We start from the raw sequence: 18220 nt of genomic DNA, 5'->3' as shown, positions 1-18220 counted from the left end.
AGAGAGAAATGTAACAATTTCAATAAAAATAAAAGTTGAACATTTACTTATAGAGTAACTTGATGTGGATGTGAAATATCTGTAACCAAAGTATTCCTTTTCCTAACTTACTATCATTTTCGTATTCAGTGAAATATACAGCTCTCAGCGTCATGTCTAATCTCCAAGTACATCTGAGCAGGATGCATTATAAAGAAGTGTTTAAACTTGGCACCCTGTGGTCTCCAACAGGCACTAAAACATGTCTACTCTCCAATGGATGTAAGAAGTACCATGCTGAACAAATGGGCTGTTTACACTATGGGCGGAGGGCAGATTAATGGTTACACCCTGGTGTACCAGATGTACTGGGAGGTTAGACATGATTCTGAGAGCTCTACTGAGGTCATAGGGTTGCTGTAAAAATGTCACTAGGGTATGAAGCCTGAAACAGAAAGTGGATCTATCAAGAAGAAGAACACATGAGCGTAGATGACTCTGTTCCCCTAGTGCTAATCTTGCAATGCCTGTTTAATGACCGCTAGTTGCAATGTACCATTAACCACACAATACTAGCTTTGCACACCGCTGCTTGCTTCCTTGATAAAATTAAACTTTGACATCCTTTAAAATAGTCTGCAGATAAAATGGGCTTTGCAGTTTTTAAACATTTCAATATCTGACCCGTTTAATATCCTGTTGTGTGTGCTCTGTGTGATTGTCTGCTGATACTGCTACTTCATTTGCCAAGCTTCCAAGCTATTCCTTCTGAAAAGACTCCTCATGGCTGATTGGGAGGAAGTGAGGCTCACTCTTATCCTGACACTTGGCTGATCTATCCTGCATTACATATGTCTATGGTAGGCATCTGCAGTTGAAAAGCAGCTCCTGAACTCCCAGTAAAAGCCCCTTAAACAGTAAAATAAAAAGCACTCGGAAGGATTGCAAATGTTAAGAAAATGTCTTTTGCATTTGGGAAAGGTGTATGAAATGGAATTCGAATTCAAATGTAAAGCTTCTGCTGTTTAATTGTTAAGAGTAAAAGAGAACACAGTTTTACCTGATTAAAAACTTTTTTTTTTAATTTTACATTATTTTAATCCAAAAATACAGAACCCCAAAATTACAAGTGATTTTGAGTTTTGTGCATTTGATATACTTACATGGTGCTTGGCTGCTATTCTCATTGCTTAACACTAGATGGCACTATTGGACAAGGAGAATGTAAAAACACTAGCCCAGAGGTGGCAGCAATCCTCAAAACAGCTAACCCCAGGACAGAGGATCCAAACTAATACATTTTATGGGGACATTTATGTTTTTTATATTGTGTTCAGAAATAATGCATCATGTACAATAAAAAAAAAAAAAAAAAAAAACAGAAACATTACCAACCCACCTCAACTGGATAAACTAGGACTCTCCATCCTCACTGTTCCTCTTCATCAGTTAGTTGAGCATACCAAAGTTTCTTCCTCTCATATGCCTCATCCACAGCATCTTCCCATGGCACTGTTAACTCTACCAGATGAACAAGGCGTGCTGATCCAGACCACAAGACAATGTCTAGTCAAAGGTTAGTGGCGGCAATTTCAGTTGGAAAAATAAGCCGTTGACCAACATCTGCCATCATCTCTAGCAGCTTCCAGTTGTCCTGGGTGAGTCTGGTCTTAACACCTTTTCTTGGTGGTTGCTCTCCTGAATGGAGGAATATTGTCTTTTGTGTGTAATGCTTTGATGGAACTGGTGGCAACTTATTGGTCAGGTTACGCTTGTCTTCTAATGCTACTGCCAAACATCACAGCACCTGGTCATGGCACCAAGTAAACCGTCCTTGGCTAAGGCCCACCTTACATCCTGTCAAAATGTGCCTTAATGTTGCAGGTGATGAACACAAAGGACATGAGGGATCCTCACCCACTCAAAGGTTTAGGTTCTGTGGTGATGGGAGAACATCATCTGTTGATCTGATGAGGAAACTGATCCTGCTCTGTTCCATTGTCCATAGGTCTTGCCAGCTGATCATGCATTGTTCCACACTCTCCCACCTCATCCATTCTCCCTGCTTGGCCTGGGAAACAGCTTTTACACACTTGATCCTCTCCTCCTGCTTTTTCGCCTCATTGACTACCAGCTTCCCCCGTTGAGCTGGGGTTGCCTTCTGCCATGTAGGAGGAGCTGAATTGAGACCAAAACCTCCTCTTCCATGCTAGACTTGCGCCGTAATATCTCTGATTCAAAGGGCAGCCTTAGCATCTTTTACAGTTTTCTTTGCTGCCCATTTTCTTCCAGTTTTCAACACAGGTGCTGCCTCCCTTACGCATTTGTCACGTGAATCTATTAATGTCATTTCCAGTCGGACTTTGGTGCACTTAAACTCCTTGGTTAAAGCAGATTGGTAGTTGCAGTATTCCTTTACCATTAAGTCCCACTCTGCTGAGGCAGCGTGGAACTCCCAACCATTTCCTGACGTATGAACTGATTAAAGCTTCCAGCATCCTGGGAAACCTGGAACGCCTGCTTTTTGTACTGAAGTGTCAATTAAGCAGTTCTTTAATAGGTAGGTTGGCAATAAGGCTGAAGAAAATCTTGCCTTCTACGTTTAATCCGGAAATAGGACGAAACTGACCGATGCTTTGTGGCAAAGTGGTTGGTAAGGGGAATAGATGTCGCGGTGATGCGGTGCAGGAGTGATGAACAGACAACAGTGATTCAGTGAATAAGTGCTTTATTGCTCTTTTCCAGGTCTGGCGACCGTCAAAAATAATAAATCCCCGGCAATACACAACAGTGTGTAAAGCACGGGGATAATGAAACCAAGGGCACAGTCCTGAACAAAAACAACGGTACGGTCACCAGTCCTGGGTGATCGAAAACGTGCAGGTGCTCAGTGCAGTGGTGCTCCGGATAGTGCTCTCCTTTCGACAGCTCCGGAGATGTGCGTTAACTGTCTAGTGCTGAATACAAAAACAGACAGTTACACGGACAGACACAACAATACAAAACACTAACACAATCCACTCTGAGAGCTCCTCTCTCAGTCCTTCTCTCTCTCCACTCGTTTAACCCAAACGAAGGAGAAGATCAGCGTTACCCTGGCCCCTATATGTAATCCCGCATGATATCGAGATAAACGGTTGCAGCTGCCTTATTACTTGCAGCTGCCTCTCGTTTACCTTTCAAATCAATACGGTCTTACAACAGAGTCGCACTTCCCTCCAGGCTGACCCACTTCCCTGACCCGGAAACGAACTGTCAGGCCAGCCCTTCCAGATACTTTTCCTCTCGTTCTTTAGTGCCCTCACAGGTTGGGAGGAAGATTCATCACCAGAACTCATCTTTCCGTCACATGCTTGTAGAATCTTTTTGGGTATAAAGACTCCACCTGCTCAGTACCATGCTCTTGGTAGAAGCTGTTTTTCCCATGATACTTTCATCAATTTCCACAGGATTTGTGGAACTCCAGAAGCACTCTTGTATACTCTGTATGGAACTCCATTAGGCCCTGGAGATGATGACGCCCTTGCTTTTTTCTCAGCTTGCTCTACTTCTTTCCACTTAGGTGCACAGTCGTCCATTTGGTATTCAGGTGGATTGATAGGTGGGATGTCTGAAGGAATTGACATAGGCTCCTGCCTTTTTGAATCTGTATGTGTTTCCTCCAAATATCTCTCCAGCTCAAACTTAGATGATTTTAGTGTGCCATTTTTCTCACTGGTAAATATCTGCTTTACAAATTTGAATGGATCTTTATAGAAGTTAGTTCTCGCACACTATTTCTTTTTGTAGCTTTTCTGTAGGCCAGGGCTTCCCCACCTTTCCTCAGCATGACCCCATTAACACATTGGAGAAATTTTTGTGACCCCAAAATGATGCAGACAAGATTAGCACTTGTCTGTCATAAATAAGGCATTAAAATACATATTATGTTTAAACTAATATTGTAATAATAAAACATTAAAAAACAGACACTCTAACAAAAAATAAATGCCATTAAATGCATTTATTTTAGGTTTTTCAATTGTGGATTATATTTATTGTGCTGCCATACCACTAAGCGCTCCTTGATGTCATGGTTACTAAATTCAGAATAGTATAATAAAGGAATTATACATGAGACTAGACTGCCATTACTGTTCACTGTTAATTTTGCTATGCTTGCTCAATACAACCATCTCTCTAAACTCCCACTAAAAATACAGCAAAACAAACCACACACACATAAAATGCATCATACTCAATGACAATATCTTTTAGCAAGTAAAACAATAAGTGCCATCATAGATTTAACAATGATATGCCAGTGAAAAATAGAAGTATACAGTTTATCAATGCAAGTTATTACACATTCTAACTATAGTTTTAAACCACATATAGAAAAAGTCCTGAATGTTAAACCTGCATTACAGTACCTATTTGCTATCGTCGCGACCCCAAATGGACAAGCTTATCTTTTATGACCCTTTGTAACAGATTGAGTCTCTCCTTCTGACTTTGCTCTGCCTTTCTCCATTGCTTTCTCTACTGCCTCCTTTCTCTAACTGGTGAGCAAGTCCACCCCGGACTTGCTCACGAGACTACAGTCCGACAAGTGTGTGCCAGGGTACCTGCGTCTACTTCTGACACCAATGGAGAAGAGTCAGAGCTGCCCCCACTGGAAAGATGGGGACTGCTGGCCGACCGGCAAGAGGGGTGTGAGCCATCACACCCTGGGAGCACTTCCAAAGGGGGACCGGCGCCAGCAATCCCAACACCGCATCATGGCAGGCAGAGTGGTGTAAAGACCCCCCGGTTCAATGGGAAGGTGAACTGGGACGCGTTCCATGCCCAGTTCAATCTGGTGGCCTACCTGGAAAGATGGACCGAGGAGGAGAAGGCGGCTCTCTAACCTGCCGGGTGTTTGGCGGAGAATGTGCTACCCTGTCTGCTCACTCTGGCCCTGGAGCAACAGGCGGACTTCGGGGCACTGAGTAAGGCAGTCCGGAGCCGGTTTGGCAGCAGCCAACAGCCAAGGCTGCTGCACAACGAGCTCTGGGGACGGACTCTGAAGCAGGGGGAGCCTCTGTGAGCTAGCCGCGGCGATAGAGGTCTTTACACGCCGTGCCTTTGCGCACATGCCCCCTGCAGTGCAGGAAGAGCTGCCCAGGGACCAATTTGTGGAGGCAATTGGGACCGGAGAACTGTGGGAGCAAGTGAGACTTCTTGGAGGGCCAGCCCTTACCCTGGTTGGACCCAGAACATCGGACTCATCGGCCAATGGAGTGCAGCCAGCGAAATGCCCCTCCCCGACTCGTCAACTGCGGCTGGTCCCAGTTACAGCTCCATTGGCTTGCAGTAAGAGGAAGCAGCCGCCCCAGCGATCATCCCAGGGAAAGGGTACCCCGATTTCTCAACCTCACCAGGAGTAGCTGCAGCCCTTTGACTTCACGGTGTAGCACCGTGCTGGGATCCGCCACACCAATGAGGATTCCCTGTCGCGACAGCCCTGTGCGGAGGAAGGTTGCCATCAGTGCCTGAAGAAGGAGGACTGGGAAAAAGACCTGCGGGGAGGAGACCCCGCTGTCTACTAACGACCCAGGACCTACCTGCAGGCAGCTGACCATCAATGGAATGGTGGCAGCGCCAGGAACAGGATCCCAATCTCATCCCCGTGTTGCAGTGGGTCGAGCAATGGCAGTGCCCTTCTTGGGGGGTCATTACCATGCAGTCCCTCGCCACCAAGGGGCTCTGGTCTCAGTAGCCCCGCAATGTGGTCCGAGATGAAGTGTTGCAGCGCCGATGGGAGGCTCTGACAGGACAGCGGTCTCACTGAGAGGTGATCGTGCCCCGGGGCCTTCAGTCCTCCACGCTGCAGGCGCACCATGGCACCCCTGGTACAGGCCACTTTGGAGTCAACAAGACATTGCGGTGACTCCAGCAGGGCTTTTACTGGGGGCGATGCCACTGCGATGTGGAGGACTACTGCCGCTGTTGCGACAGCTGCACTGCTAAGAAGGGACTGGCAGACCAATCCCGTGCTCCCCTCGAGCAGTTTCCCATCGGCAGCTCTATGGAGAGGGTAGTCGACATCCTGGGCCCCTTTCCCTGCTCCGAGAGAGGAAACCGCTTCTTGTTAGTCGCCATGGACTATTTCACGAAGTGGCCCAAGGCGTACGCCCTGCCAAACCAGGAGGCGGTGACCGTAGCAGAGGCACTCTGGAGGGGTTTGTCTTCCGGTTTGGGGTTTCCCTTGAGATCCACTTGGACTAGGGGCAGAATTTTGAGTGGCGAAGCTATGTCTACGGCTGGAAATCAACAAAACCAGGACCACTCCACTACACCCACAAAGCGATGGATTGGTGGAGAGGTTCAAAACGGACTTTGGTGACCCAGTTGGCCATCCCCACTGCCAAGCACCAGCTGGATTGGGATTCGCAGCTAACCCTGGTCCTTCTGGCCTGGTCCTGGTCCACCAACTGCACCCTGGCCTTGATGAAGGGTAGGGAGCTGCGGACTACGGCTAAGTTGGTGTTCGGCCGGCCACCCAAGACGGAGGTACTTCACCCTGGACCTGAGTATGCCCGGATGCTCCAGGACCAGATGGACACTGCCCACGACTTTGTCCGAGTTCAACTGCGGAAGCGGAACTACAACACTTTGGGGGGGGGGGGGGGGGGGGCGTTTCGGGCAAGGGAGCGAGTTTGGGTGTTCCAGCCTCAATGAAAGTGGAGCCGTTGCCTGAAACTGTACAGTGCCTTGATGAGGTGTTGGAGCATCTGGGAGAGGCGATTTACCAGGTTCAGATTCTCCACAGTGGCCGAAGGGTGGTACTCCATCGTAACCGACTCGCTCCCTACCGTGGACCAGCCTGTGACGTGCAGAGGACTGTGAATGCACCTACTGGACAGCCCGGTAGACCGCCTGCAAGAGCCACCACACCAAAGGACTTTCCCATCTCAACAGCCACCCCGCAATGAGCTGTTGCACCAAGGCCACGGAGGGTGTGCACCAGACCCCGCCGTTTCCTGGATTGAAGAGCCTCTCGGGACGACGAGGACTAGAGGGGGGGCTGTGTAACGACGGGAGCCACAGCTGCCAGACAAGGACTTTCCCCCGGATCCCTGTGCTGGGGGAATTCACCCTACAGCTGCCAGACAGGGTCTTTCCCCTGGATCTCTGGGCTGGGGGAATTCCCCCCACAGCTGCCAGGCAGGGACCTTCCCGGATCCCTGGGCTGGGGAGTTTCCCCACAGCTGCCGGGCAGGGACTTTCCTGGCTGGTGAAGTGTCCATTCTGGATTGGCTGAAGCGGGCACTGCCTCCCTCTGGCTCCCCTATAAAAGGGGCTGGGAGCTGGACATTGGGGTTAGCCTGGAGAAAAGGAACCGAGACCTGGAAATTGTTTAAACTTGTTGTTTTGGTCAGTGTTTTGTGTGTGAAATAAAGCCAAGTGGTGTGCTTTGAGAAGCTCTGTTTTGTCTCCTTCTTGACATCGCTACAATATAAATACTGGAAAATCGATTCAATAATTACATTTTTGTAACGCGCATAGTCATTAACATTTAAGTCATTAACATTTAAGTTTACCAACGGAACTGGATCGAATGCCCTGCCTTGGTATTTATAGTATTTCTGCCACAGACAAGCAGTGGGCATGATTCGCCAGCTCGTGTTAACTATCATCTGATTTGCTGGTCCCATCCTACCAGCAAATCAGTTTTGTTTTGTATTGCTTGTATTCCTGGCAAACAGCCTGCAAATAAATTGTGCACATTGAAAAAAAAATCTTACTGTATATAGTATGCACTGCTTTGGAGTTTCAAAATGCACTGTTATAATGAATATTTAACAATAATCAATAACGCTAAAAATAAATGAACAGTAATGTTAAATGAAATTTTGGAGTAAGGATCAACTGGCGGGTATACATTTTTTGTAAACTTGTGTCTAGTTTATATAGTTTACATTCTACAGTACTGTAGTCTGTTTGGAATACATATTGTTGCAGGGAGACTGGTTAATGGTTAACTTGCAGTTGTGATTTACAACTATAACCATGCTAATAATTCCGAAGCAGTTACTGCTTATGCACTGAGGAGATCCAGGGATTGCTTGTGCATTGACACAAGCACATGTTGTAGTATACTAGGTTATGGGACTCCAGGGAGTGTTCCAGCCTGACACCCCTGCAGAGGGAATGCTCTGAGGCTCACGGGCATCTCAGTATCCCAGTTGGACTGGTTCTCTGTATCAACTTTATCACATATCTTCCGGTTATTTGCTTGTATGTTACACTTCCGTTTGGAATACACAGACAAATAAACAGGAAAAAGCACATTTAGAGAAAAATGATAAGAAGTATTGGAACAACAGCGAACCCAGGAAAGAGCAAGGTAAACAAGCCATTGAAACCAGCACACACATAATGAGAGGTCCCTCATAGTCACGTCATAATCGCACAGGATCTGGTAGGTTAGAAATATTTGTATAAAATCAAGTTTATCAGATAGATTTTAGCCAAATAAAACCCGAAATGTCTGCAGGCTAGGCTTGTGTGATAAAGTTGGGTTAAGATCGGTGCAAAATCTCTCCATGCAGAGTGTGACAGACAGGTGGACAAACAGCTTCTAAGGTTTCAATTTTTAGGGTTCTTATTTAAAAAATGGGGACCCTCATGCACCGATCGTGTCCGTCTGTCTGACCAAAAGCATTACACCATCACTTTAACTTACAAAGCTTTTTATTTTCTATATACAGTCAATACTCATAACAGACAACTTTCCATAGAAAAATGCCAGGGGGAAGCTAGTTAGGGGCCATTTGATTGTCTTTTCAAACAGGTAAAACCAAAACAACATCAACATGCACAGATCATCTGAGAGGGTGTCGACAACATCAGCTTTCTGTTCTCATGAATGCACAACACGATTGCAACGCTGATAATAGAACTGGTGACTGAGGGAACAATAATAAATCCATAAAGCCTTACGCTAGTGGTGTAAATAGAGAACAATATGATATGAGAATTAATGCACATCCAAGGGATAGGATGCTAAATACATGCATCCAAGCATCCCACGTGTGGGCATTCATTTCTCATTTCTTATGCACTACCCCATGCAGTATTTTTATAATCTCTGGTGAGCAATGTTTTTCCTGACGGAGTTCTAAAGTTCAGTCTGTACTAGTAGGTGTTATAACGTGAGTGTAACCAAAGTGAACAGTTTGAACTTGTAACTTTAAAGCAGCTAGTTTTTCAGGGAATCAGGTATTGAGCTGAATTTTTCTTCTGTGCTTTACCAGTTCTGTTTTTTTTGGGGGGTTTTTTGCGGTCAGGTTTTCCTGGGAATTTTTTTTTTTCGAGAAGGATGAAAAGGTTTTGGGAGCATGTTTTTTTTTTAGGTTATGGGAGCATGTTTTTATTTTTTTATATACTGTGCCGTTTTTGTGTTCACTAGTTTACTCGGGGGGTGTTTGTGTTTGCTAACATTTCTGTGTACCTTTTTGTGTGAAGTATTTTACCTTCAGTCAGAATCAGAGTGTATTAAAGCATGTTTGTTTTTGCATGGGAGACTTTTCGGGCAGCAGATTAGATGTGGCTGCCTCGTGGAAAATACAGTTCGGAATTGGCCGAAGAGAATGTAGAACCTGTTTGCAGAGGTAGTTTTAGGGTTGGAAAAGTTAGTTTACCTACCGTAAACTTGGTTCCCTGAAAGATGGCCACCAAAACATTGCTATGGGATATATGCCTGCCTATTGTTAGGTGTTACGGAGCTCTTTCTATCAAAAGAGTCTTGCCTTCCGAGGGTACTTAACCGTCATGCAGGGGAGACTCACTCTCTTTTCGTGATGAAACTGTGATGTCGACTGATGCGACCTCGCCGTTGGTGGCCATCTTCTCTTTCAGGGAACCAGGTTTATGGTAGGTAAACAAACTAACGTTCCCTTTCAATTCGAAGGCATATGAGGGACGCCTAGCCCTGCCTGACCAAGGTCAGTGGTGCGAGCGTTCAAACTTTCGAGGACCCTCGTGCCCACAGAGGACAATGAGGGATCTACCACATTCAGGCGATAGAACCTGGAAAATGTATGTGGGTTAGCTCAGCTAGCCGCATCACAAATCTCAGCCATGGAGGCACCTCGAAAGAGGGCCCATGACGTAGCTACACCGCTTGTGGAATGTATGGCTACCCGCCCAGGAGGGGGTAAGCCAGCACCATCACACGCAGTCAAGACTGTGTCCGCAATCCAATGCGACAGTCGCTGCTTTGAAAGGGGCTGTCCCAGGGTCCGTGTTCCATGGCAGATGAAGAGCTGGTCAGATTGACACAGCGCTCTCGTTCTATCCACATACCATCTCAATGCCCGTACCGGGCAGAGAAGGTTCAACTTCTAATACTCCTACGTAGCAAACGGTGGAGGATGAAAGGACTCCAGTTCCACAGACTGATTCATGTGGAAGACTGTAACCTCCTTGGGGAGAAAAGCAAGGTTTGCACTCAGTGACACTGCTACCATCATCCCAAATACGCATACAGGAGCTATGCACAGACAGCGCCTGCAGCTCACTAACCAGCTTTGCGGAGGTGATAGCCAAGAGGAAGGCTGTCTTCGTGGACAGGTGCTTCAATTCGATGGAGTATATAGGCTCAAACGGGGCCTGCGTGAGAGCCTCCAGTACAATCTCAAAGCTCCATTTGGGGAGAGTAGCCCTCCTAGGAGGGTGCAATTGCCGAGCACCTCGGAGAAACCGGAAAGCCAGAAAATATGCGCCCGGCGACACTGAATAAACAGGGGCATGGCAAGTAGAAATAGCCGCTAGGTAAACCTTCAGTGTGGATCTACATCTATCTACATACACCGATCTACATACACCATTAGGAAGTGCTGGAGGGCAGCTCTAGCATATTGATATGCTGGGGTGTTCAACGGCCCGACCAGGGCCCGCTGACTCCTTTGCCTCTGCAGACCGCGTCCCATCCTGAGTTGGAGGCATCCGGTTGGAAACTACTCCCATTTGGATTCCTTGGCGCTGGGGGGAGGTAGCCCTCCACCAGTGCAGGGCCAGCGACCAAGCAAGACACACTGTCAGCCGACGGTGTCTGTCTTGCTTGGGATGCAGATGGAACGCATTGAGCCACGCCTGCAGCGGGCGCATGCACGGTAAGCCCATATAGGTAGGAGTGTGTCCCATAACGATGTTTTGGTGGCCATCTTCGAATTGAAAGGGAACATGCGTTTCTCTTTATATGTTAGCCTGCACAGTTCAGAGGGTGTGGAACTGGGGGCATGTAATTAATTAGTAGCCATTTTCTATTTCACTGCTAATCTATTGCCTTTTGCTGCAGGTCACTTCTCTGCGCAGCGCTCCCAAGATATTATTAATTATTTTCTACCTGCTCCGGTGATTCTTCTCATCATTCAGCTTTTCTATTCGCCTCCAGGAGCTCCAACGTTAGTCTTTCCTGCTCTACCCCATCTCCAGCCCAGCAACAGCGCCGTCCACAGCTTGTCAGTGTCCTTATCAGAAAGTAGGGTGGTCAGTTTTTACTTAACTTAAACATCTAAAATTAAAATAGAAAAAAAAGAAATGAGTTAAATGTGTAAAAATGCTTTTTGCACACCATAGTTTTTTCCGGGCGACCATCTTGGATTTAAGTCTAGCACTCTACTGACTTTAGCTTTTCGAATTAAAATAAATAATTAAATAAATAAATAAATAAATACAATAAAATATTTAAACTTTTCAAAGAAAAGGTTTACTCCAAGCTTGGTTGTGTTTTTAAATTGAAAGTCAGTTGTTCTTTTAATGCAACAGCTTGCTCCTAAATACGCATCTCTTCCCTCCGTTAGCATTGTCTGATTTAAACATATTATAGCATGTTTAAAAACATTTTTATTTGTCTGTTAAGAATTTATAACTATTCCAGTTTTGCACTATGTGTTATAGTATTTGTTTAGGGGTCAAAAGTCACCATAACAATATTTTACATGTTAATAATTTGTTAAGAACACGATTGGCTAAGTGCATTTACCACTGAAAGAAGATACTGTGATTATTTATAATACATATAAGCTTTTTTTTTTTTAAGTATTAATCTAATTTAAACTTGTGTAAATTGTACACAATTGCAACTCTGTAAAGATATATTTAACATAATATTTAGACTTTGGTATCATGCTATTTTTAAAATAGTAGTTTAAAACAATGATGGTTTAAAATAAGTATTTAATTAATATGCAATTGGCCATTTGCTGAAGCTTAGTTACATGTTAAAACTACCAAGTCTAAAAAGAAATATTCAACATACAGAGGAAATATGAGCCCAAACAGCAGTCTAATGACACACACACGCTTCAATGGTCAATTGCATATTTATTTATTTATTTATTTATTTATTTTTTTATTTTAAATTAAGGATGAAGTTATGATTTTAAATATCACAAAACACATTTCAGGGGTCAGCGGCAAATACATATATTTTGTGCATAAATCCATTTGTCAAAATCTGTACATCTAACCAATCATTTATATTTTATAGCAGAATGAATAACTAACTCTATTCCTAATTCCGTACAATAACTACTGATCTTCTGCTCCACCTTACTCTTCTCTGTCAGAATGCTGGTGTCTGCCTGGAATCTTTCTTAGCCGCTCATCACCACTGTATCGCAGCTAACTTTGTGACAAAAATGACAAGCTCGTCGTCAGCAAGCGCGTATGATGTTAACGCCCCAATATGTAAAATGTCGACCATGATCAGCTCTTGGTTTAAATTCAGTTTTATTATAGACACCTTCAACAACCAATAGTGTAAATCTTAGCTCGGCCCCGGTTGGTTTAGGTTTTGAAATCTTCGAGTACAGGAAATAATAAGAAAGAAAACACCCTTTTGTATGTCGTACATCTAAGGGCCTACAATGACAGAAAGCTTATGCTGTCTAGATTTAATTTATTACACAAACATGAATGAAAATCGAGAAGGACTCATCAACCGTGAGTTTAAAAAAGTATAAAAAAAATAAAACTCGCTGCCGCGGACCCGCTGGAGACTTGAATGTTGCACTGTCAGAAAGATCACTACGAGATAGTACCTGTTGGAAAACATGGAATGAGAGTTGATTAGCAGTTTGCTATGCATGTGGAATGGTAGAGCTATACTGGTGTTCTTTTCTGAAAAGAGACTAATATTGCAGACAGCAGACTGTTTGGTTCAAATTGCATGTACTGCTAACAATTGATAAAGCCCTTGTGTCTACAAGCTTCTTGCCCAGCATTGACTGCAAGCTAACAAGATAACAATGCTGTGGACCAGAAGGGACCAGGCTCTAAGACTTTTGGAATGCAAAGCATAAAGGGGCTAAAAGGCTCCCAGGGACTGCCATTGGATCCAAAGGTTCTCAGGGAGAATAAAAGATAATGCTACTGGACTCAAAGGGTCCCAAGCAATACGGAGAAATAGGAACAAGGAAGATGACAAAAACTAGATGTATGGACCTTTTGGGGCACCAGGGGTCTGAAGAGGAATGCACTGAGTTCAGAGGTCATCACACTAGACTACACACACAGACGTGCACACACACTTTTATTAAATACATATAGTATATGGTAACAGAATAATGTGTTGTACCTTTGCTATTGGTTAAGTGTCAGAGAAAGAGGAGGTGGACCATCTATACAGAGGGGTATTTAATGTCATGCAAAAATTGTAAGAATGAGTATTGTGTCTGCCCTGTACCTGGGACCAGACTCCTTGCATATTTCAATAAACCTGGCAACTGATTGAAGAAAAGGACTCTGTGCATTTTCTTGAATCTACTTACTCACCATCATTTTTTTTAAGTTACATCAGTACCGCAAGCAAAAATAAATTACATTGCACATGTTATGTCTTCTTCAATTACTGTACTATACTTAAAATGTGTGTTCTAGATTTTAATGTAATATTTTTATTCGTTTTATCTTCTTCAATATGCTTGAGACTGATTTTTTCAGAAATGGCAGTTTTTAAGAGGGAAATAAAACAAAACTGTCAATGTATGAGTATTGTAATTGTTATTTATGTTTACCAGAGGATTTATACTTCTACAAAATACAGACAGATAGAGCTTCACTGTTTTGTATTTAATTATACAACGAGTTGAAAACTGCAAAGTCTATGAGTACCACAGAGTGCTGAGTTGAGTTCTCCATAGAGGAAAAATCGCCAGACGCCTGCTTCACCCACCCTACAGAAAGACTGGCCTCCACTAAAACTTTCAAAGCTCCTTTGACAAGACATCAACATTCCTGTCGGCAGTGATTGCCTTGCCGTAGCTCTATTTAAATCCACCACAAAGCTTTGTCTTCAGAATCTTTCTTTACTCCTGTCACACGGCTGAGTTTTGACATCAGGCCCGGAACAGTAACACACAGGACAGACAGAGACACAGAGTTTGGTGAAGTTGAGTGCTTGCTGGCGCTTATCGTTTAATAAACAAAGGCTCTAAACAGAAAAACAGCACACCAAAACAGGATACGGCACTTGCGACCCAAATAAAAAAGTAAACAAAATGGACAACACTAAACAAGACAGTGGACTAACAGACAAACAAATATGGCGAGTCAAAACAGTAGTTCTGTTTTATTTTCACTTCGTTTTACTCTCCTCTCCACACCCGTTCTTCCACTCACCGAACACACAACCCCGAGTGAGTGAAAGCATGCTGCTTTTATGCAGCTGTACCAAGACTCGATTGCTAATCAACCATTCAGTTGGAGTCTCGGTACAACTGTACGTGAATTAATAAAATGCAATTCTCTGTGCTCACATATTATTACATTTTACCTGCACGTGAAGTGTTGCGCAATCCTTGTGCCTAAATACAAACATACATTTTAAACACTCGTGCTCGTGACCCATATTTATATCCCATGTATTTTATACATAAACACCAACATTAACACACTACATACAACATAAAACACTAATAAACATAAAGGGGCTGGACACTCCGCCACTACTCATTGGCAATCAGGCGTCCCTCTCCCGCTCCCACAGAGACAGCACAACTTACTGCTCCATCAGAAGATCCTGCTCTGGATTTCCATCAACTATGTTCAGTGTTTTAAAAGACCCATTATCCAGCTCATTATAAACTCCATTTCAGTCTGTGACGGCTCGTGATTTTGACTGGTCACATCATGCTCCAAGGACACTGCTGTACTATAACTTTTCCACCGGGCACCTCAGACCATGGTTACCATGGCAATGCCCTCATTGAGTGACTGTGGGGAGTGATAGGTTGCCATGTTGACGATGCAGCTTCATCAGGCACTGCGAGCTCCGTGCCTCAGTACTGCAGACTTCTGGCTTCCTGTTGCTGCGCTTTCACAACCTGTTCAACTCGTCGAATTGTGACATCTAAATACTGCATTAACTTCTGCATTTACATGATTAACTGTCCTAAAATATGTATTGAATGTAATAATTATGTTCTACATAGACAAGGATTTTTATCACAATAACCAAATATTCTGCCCTGCTTCACTCAAGCCAGCTTTTTAATTCCAATCATAAACTCTAGATGGCGGTATAACACCACAAATTCTATATACAGTCCTGTTTGCTATTGCTGTGATGCTTGCACACTTCAACTTTTCTATCCATTCCGGCAGTTTGTTGTCATTCTGAGGGATTCTCAGGAGTTCCCCCTCCTGCTTCAACCTTTTGCCTACCTATATCAACTGACACCCTTCAATTTTAACTCTTTCCCTCTTCGAAGACCTGGCCGTGAAGCAATGTTCTCAGCTGCTTTTTGAGATGCTCAGAATCTAACTTCCAGCTTCCCTGCATCAGGCGTCCATTCCTGCAACCTCTTCCTGTTCTCAGATTCGTACTTCCTCATCTAGCTCCGCTCCTCCAAACCAACCAACTTCATCAAGGCACTTTATTCAGCTTTTTCAAAGTCATCATTTCATCAACGTGAGCCGCCAGTCAGGAACCATGTCCTATCATTATCATCGTTTCAGTCAGTGTCCTCCAACCCTCCCAGTAGACAATGCACTCAGACTGCTCCCGACCAAATCAATAGGTTTTGCAGGAGCCTCAGAACAACGCATTCTTCATCCTCTCAGGTTGTGCAGCAGCCTCAAAACTATGCATTCTTCATCTCTGCCCAAAGGCAACCCCATCTCTAGCTCCATCTAAAACTGCTTTAACACTCAAAGACCAATATATCCCCCCCCGCACACCCCCCCCCACCGAATTCCCAGCTTCTCCATCTGCTATTCAACTGAATCCTACTCTCAGTAACCTCCATCAATCTTCTCAGCATTACATGTCTGCAGCCCTTGCCCCTTCTTCAAGAGCTTCCTATTCTACAGCCCGGTCAGTGTTTTCAACCTTCTGCACCCAGAATCGGATAATCATATTCCTTCAATCAAAGTCGGATGCTGACATTCATGATCTATGCTAGGGATCCTCTCCATCTCCCTCCATTCTCTCCATACCAACAGTTCGCCTGACCCTCCATGGGATTCTTAAGAGCTTCCCGCCACCTCACCTTTCCGCCTGTCTATATCAATGGACATTCTCCATTTGCTCATTTCTACTCTTTGGAAAGGCTGCTCTAAGATGGATCAATTTCAGCATATGGTCTGTTCATTCAGCTGTCATGTATCAAGTCCCCTATCCCTCCTTTCTTATCAACATCAAGGTATCTCTCCATCAGGAAACCCTTGCCCCCCCCCCCCCCACCAGAACCTCTGTTCATTGATTCCTCTTGTGCTACTATCATCACTCGTTACTGGTTCTCAACCTCCAGAGCAGGCCTCACTCGTTATTGGTTCTTCCTCCAGAGCAGGCCTCCCTCCTTGACCCCCCCCCCCCCCCATTATTTTGTTTAGGTGCAGCCACTGCCTCCGCGAGGGCCATCATCAATCACAGCCTGATCAAGAATGTGGGGAGCTGGTCCTTTTCTGCAGTGGATTCTTACATTCATTCATCCTCCTCTGATAGTTGTTGCTCATTTTTAAATTGCTAGTATGCAAGGAGTGGGGGCTGCCTGTCTGCCGGGGCCACCAGAGGTTTTCCCCCTAATCCGCCTCAGGGGTTTTTCCTCTCCACTGAGCGGCAGGCATACACATAGTCAGATTCTACTAAATCACTAACCATCCCTCAGTTTGTCCCGTTTGTCTTTCTGATTTTGTATCTATGTTATGCGTCAGCATGTGCAGTCTTTCTTTGTCTTCCAATGTGGGTGATTTTGAGAGGAGCCGCGGGTCCATCCTTTGGGGGGTCAAGTGAGTCTCACTTCCCCAACTTCAGGGCTAGGTATCAACCACCCTTACCTTCAGGGGACTTCTCACCATATGAGTCAGAGGGGACCCCTGGCCACCCACTGTCCTTTTGCAGCACCTGTGCTTATCTTGCCTCACCTTGAGGCTCTTTTCTTTATTCTGCCTTTCTTTTGGGACATGGCTGCTCTCCGCACTGGAGACCCATACTAACCTCCATGCTTTATCTTTATTTCAGGTCCCAGGTAGCATGAAGTCTCTGCTAATCAGGGGTTAACCAGTGCCCCTTTACAGGAGTCTCAGATGCTGGGTTTTCTCTCTCTCTCTCTCTCTTTCTGTCTCTCTCTCTCTCTCTCTCTCTCTCTCTCTATCTCTCTATCTCTCTCTTAGGATTGTGGGTTGTGGGAGGGGCGTGTGAGTTTGGGAGCGTGTGTGTGAGTTGTTGCCAGTTGGCACTCACTGCATTATTTTGAGTTTTGAATTTTTCACTTTTGTTATTTATTTATTTTTATTTATTTATTTATTTATATCATAAAGTAATAGGCTTGAGGAACCCGATGGGTTCTCGCTCTGGCGGGATGAGTGGTTTAACCCGAAGACATGGCTTCAGGTGTATTCCTGACAGCTCTGCCTCTGTGGAAGAGGTACTGTTAGCGGTGGGAGAAATCGTCGGGTTTGATAATGTTAAATCTGCTTCAAGGATGAATAAGGCCCTTGTTGTTTTCCTGAGTCAGGAGCGATTGCTAAATCGTATAGTAGAGGGGTTTTCAGTTCATAATTCCCTGATTATAGCGATGCCTTTGTTGACCCCACTCACTAAAGTCGTTATTTCTAATGTTCCTCCATTTATAGATAGTGCACTGTTGGAAAGAGAATTGTCTCGCTGTGGAAAGACAATGTCCCCTATTAAAATGATTCCTCTGGGCTGTAAAGCAGAGGAAATCAAACATGTAATGTCTTTCAGGCGGCAAGTGTTTGTGTTACT

The sequence above is a fragment of the Polyodon spathula genome, chromosome 8 (genome assembly GCF_017654505.1).
Source record: "Polyodon spathula isolate WHYD16114869_AA chromosome 8, ASM1765450v1, whole genome shotgun sequence".
NCBI classification, from domain to species: domain Eukaryota; kingdom Metazoa; phylum Chordata; class Actinopteri; order Acipenseriformes; family Polyodontidae; genus Polyodon; species Polyodon spathula.
The sequence above is the reverse complement of the archived record's forward strand: the minus strand, read 5'-3'. Positions refer to the sequence as shown.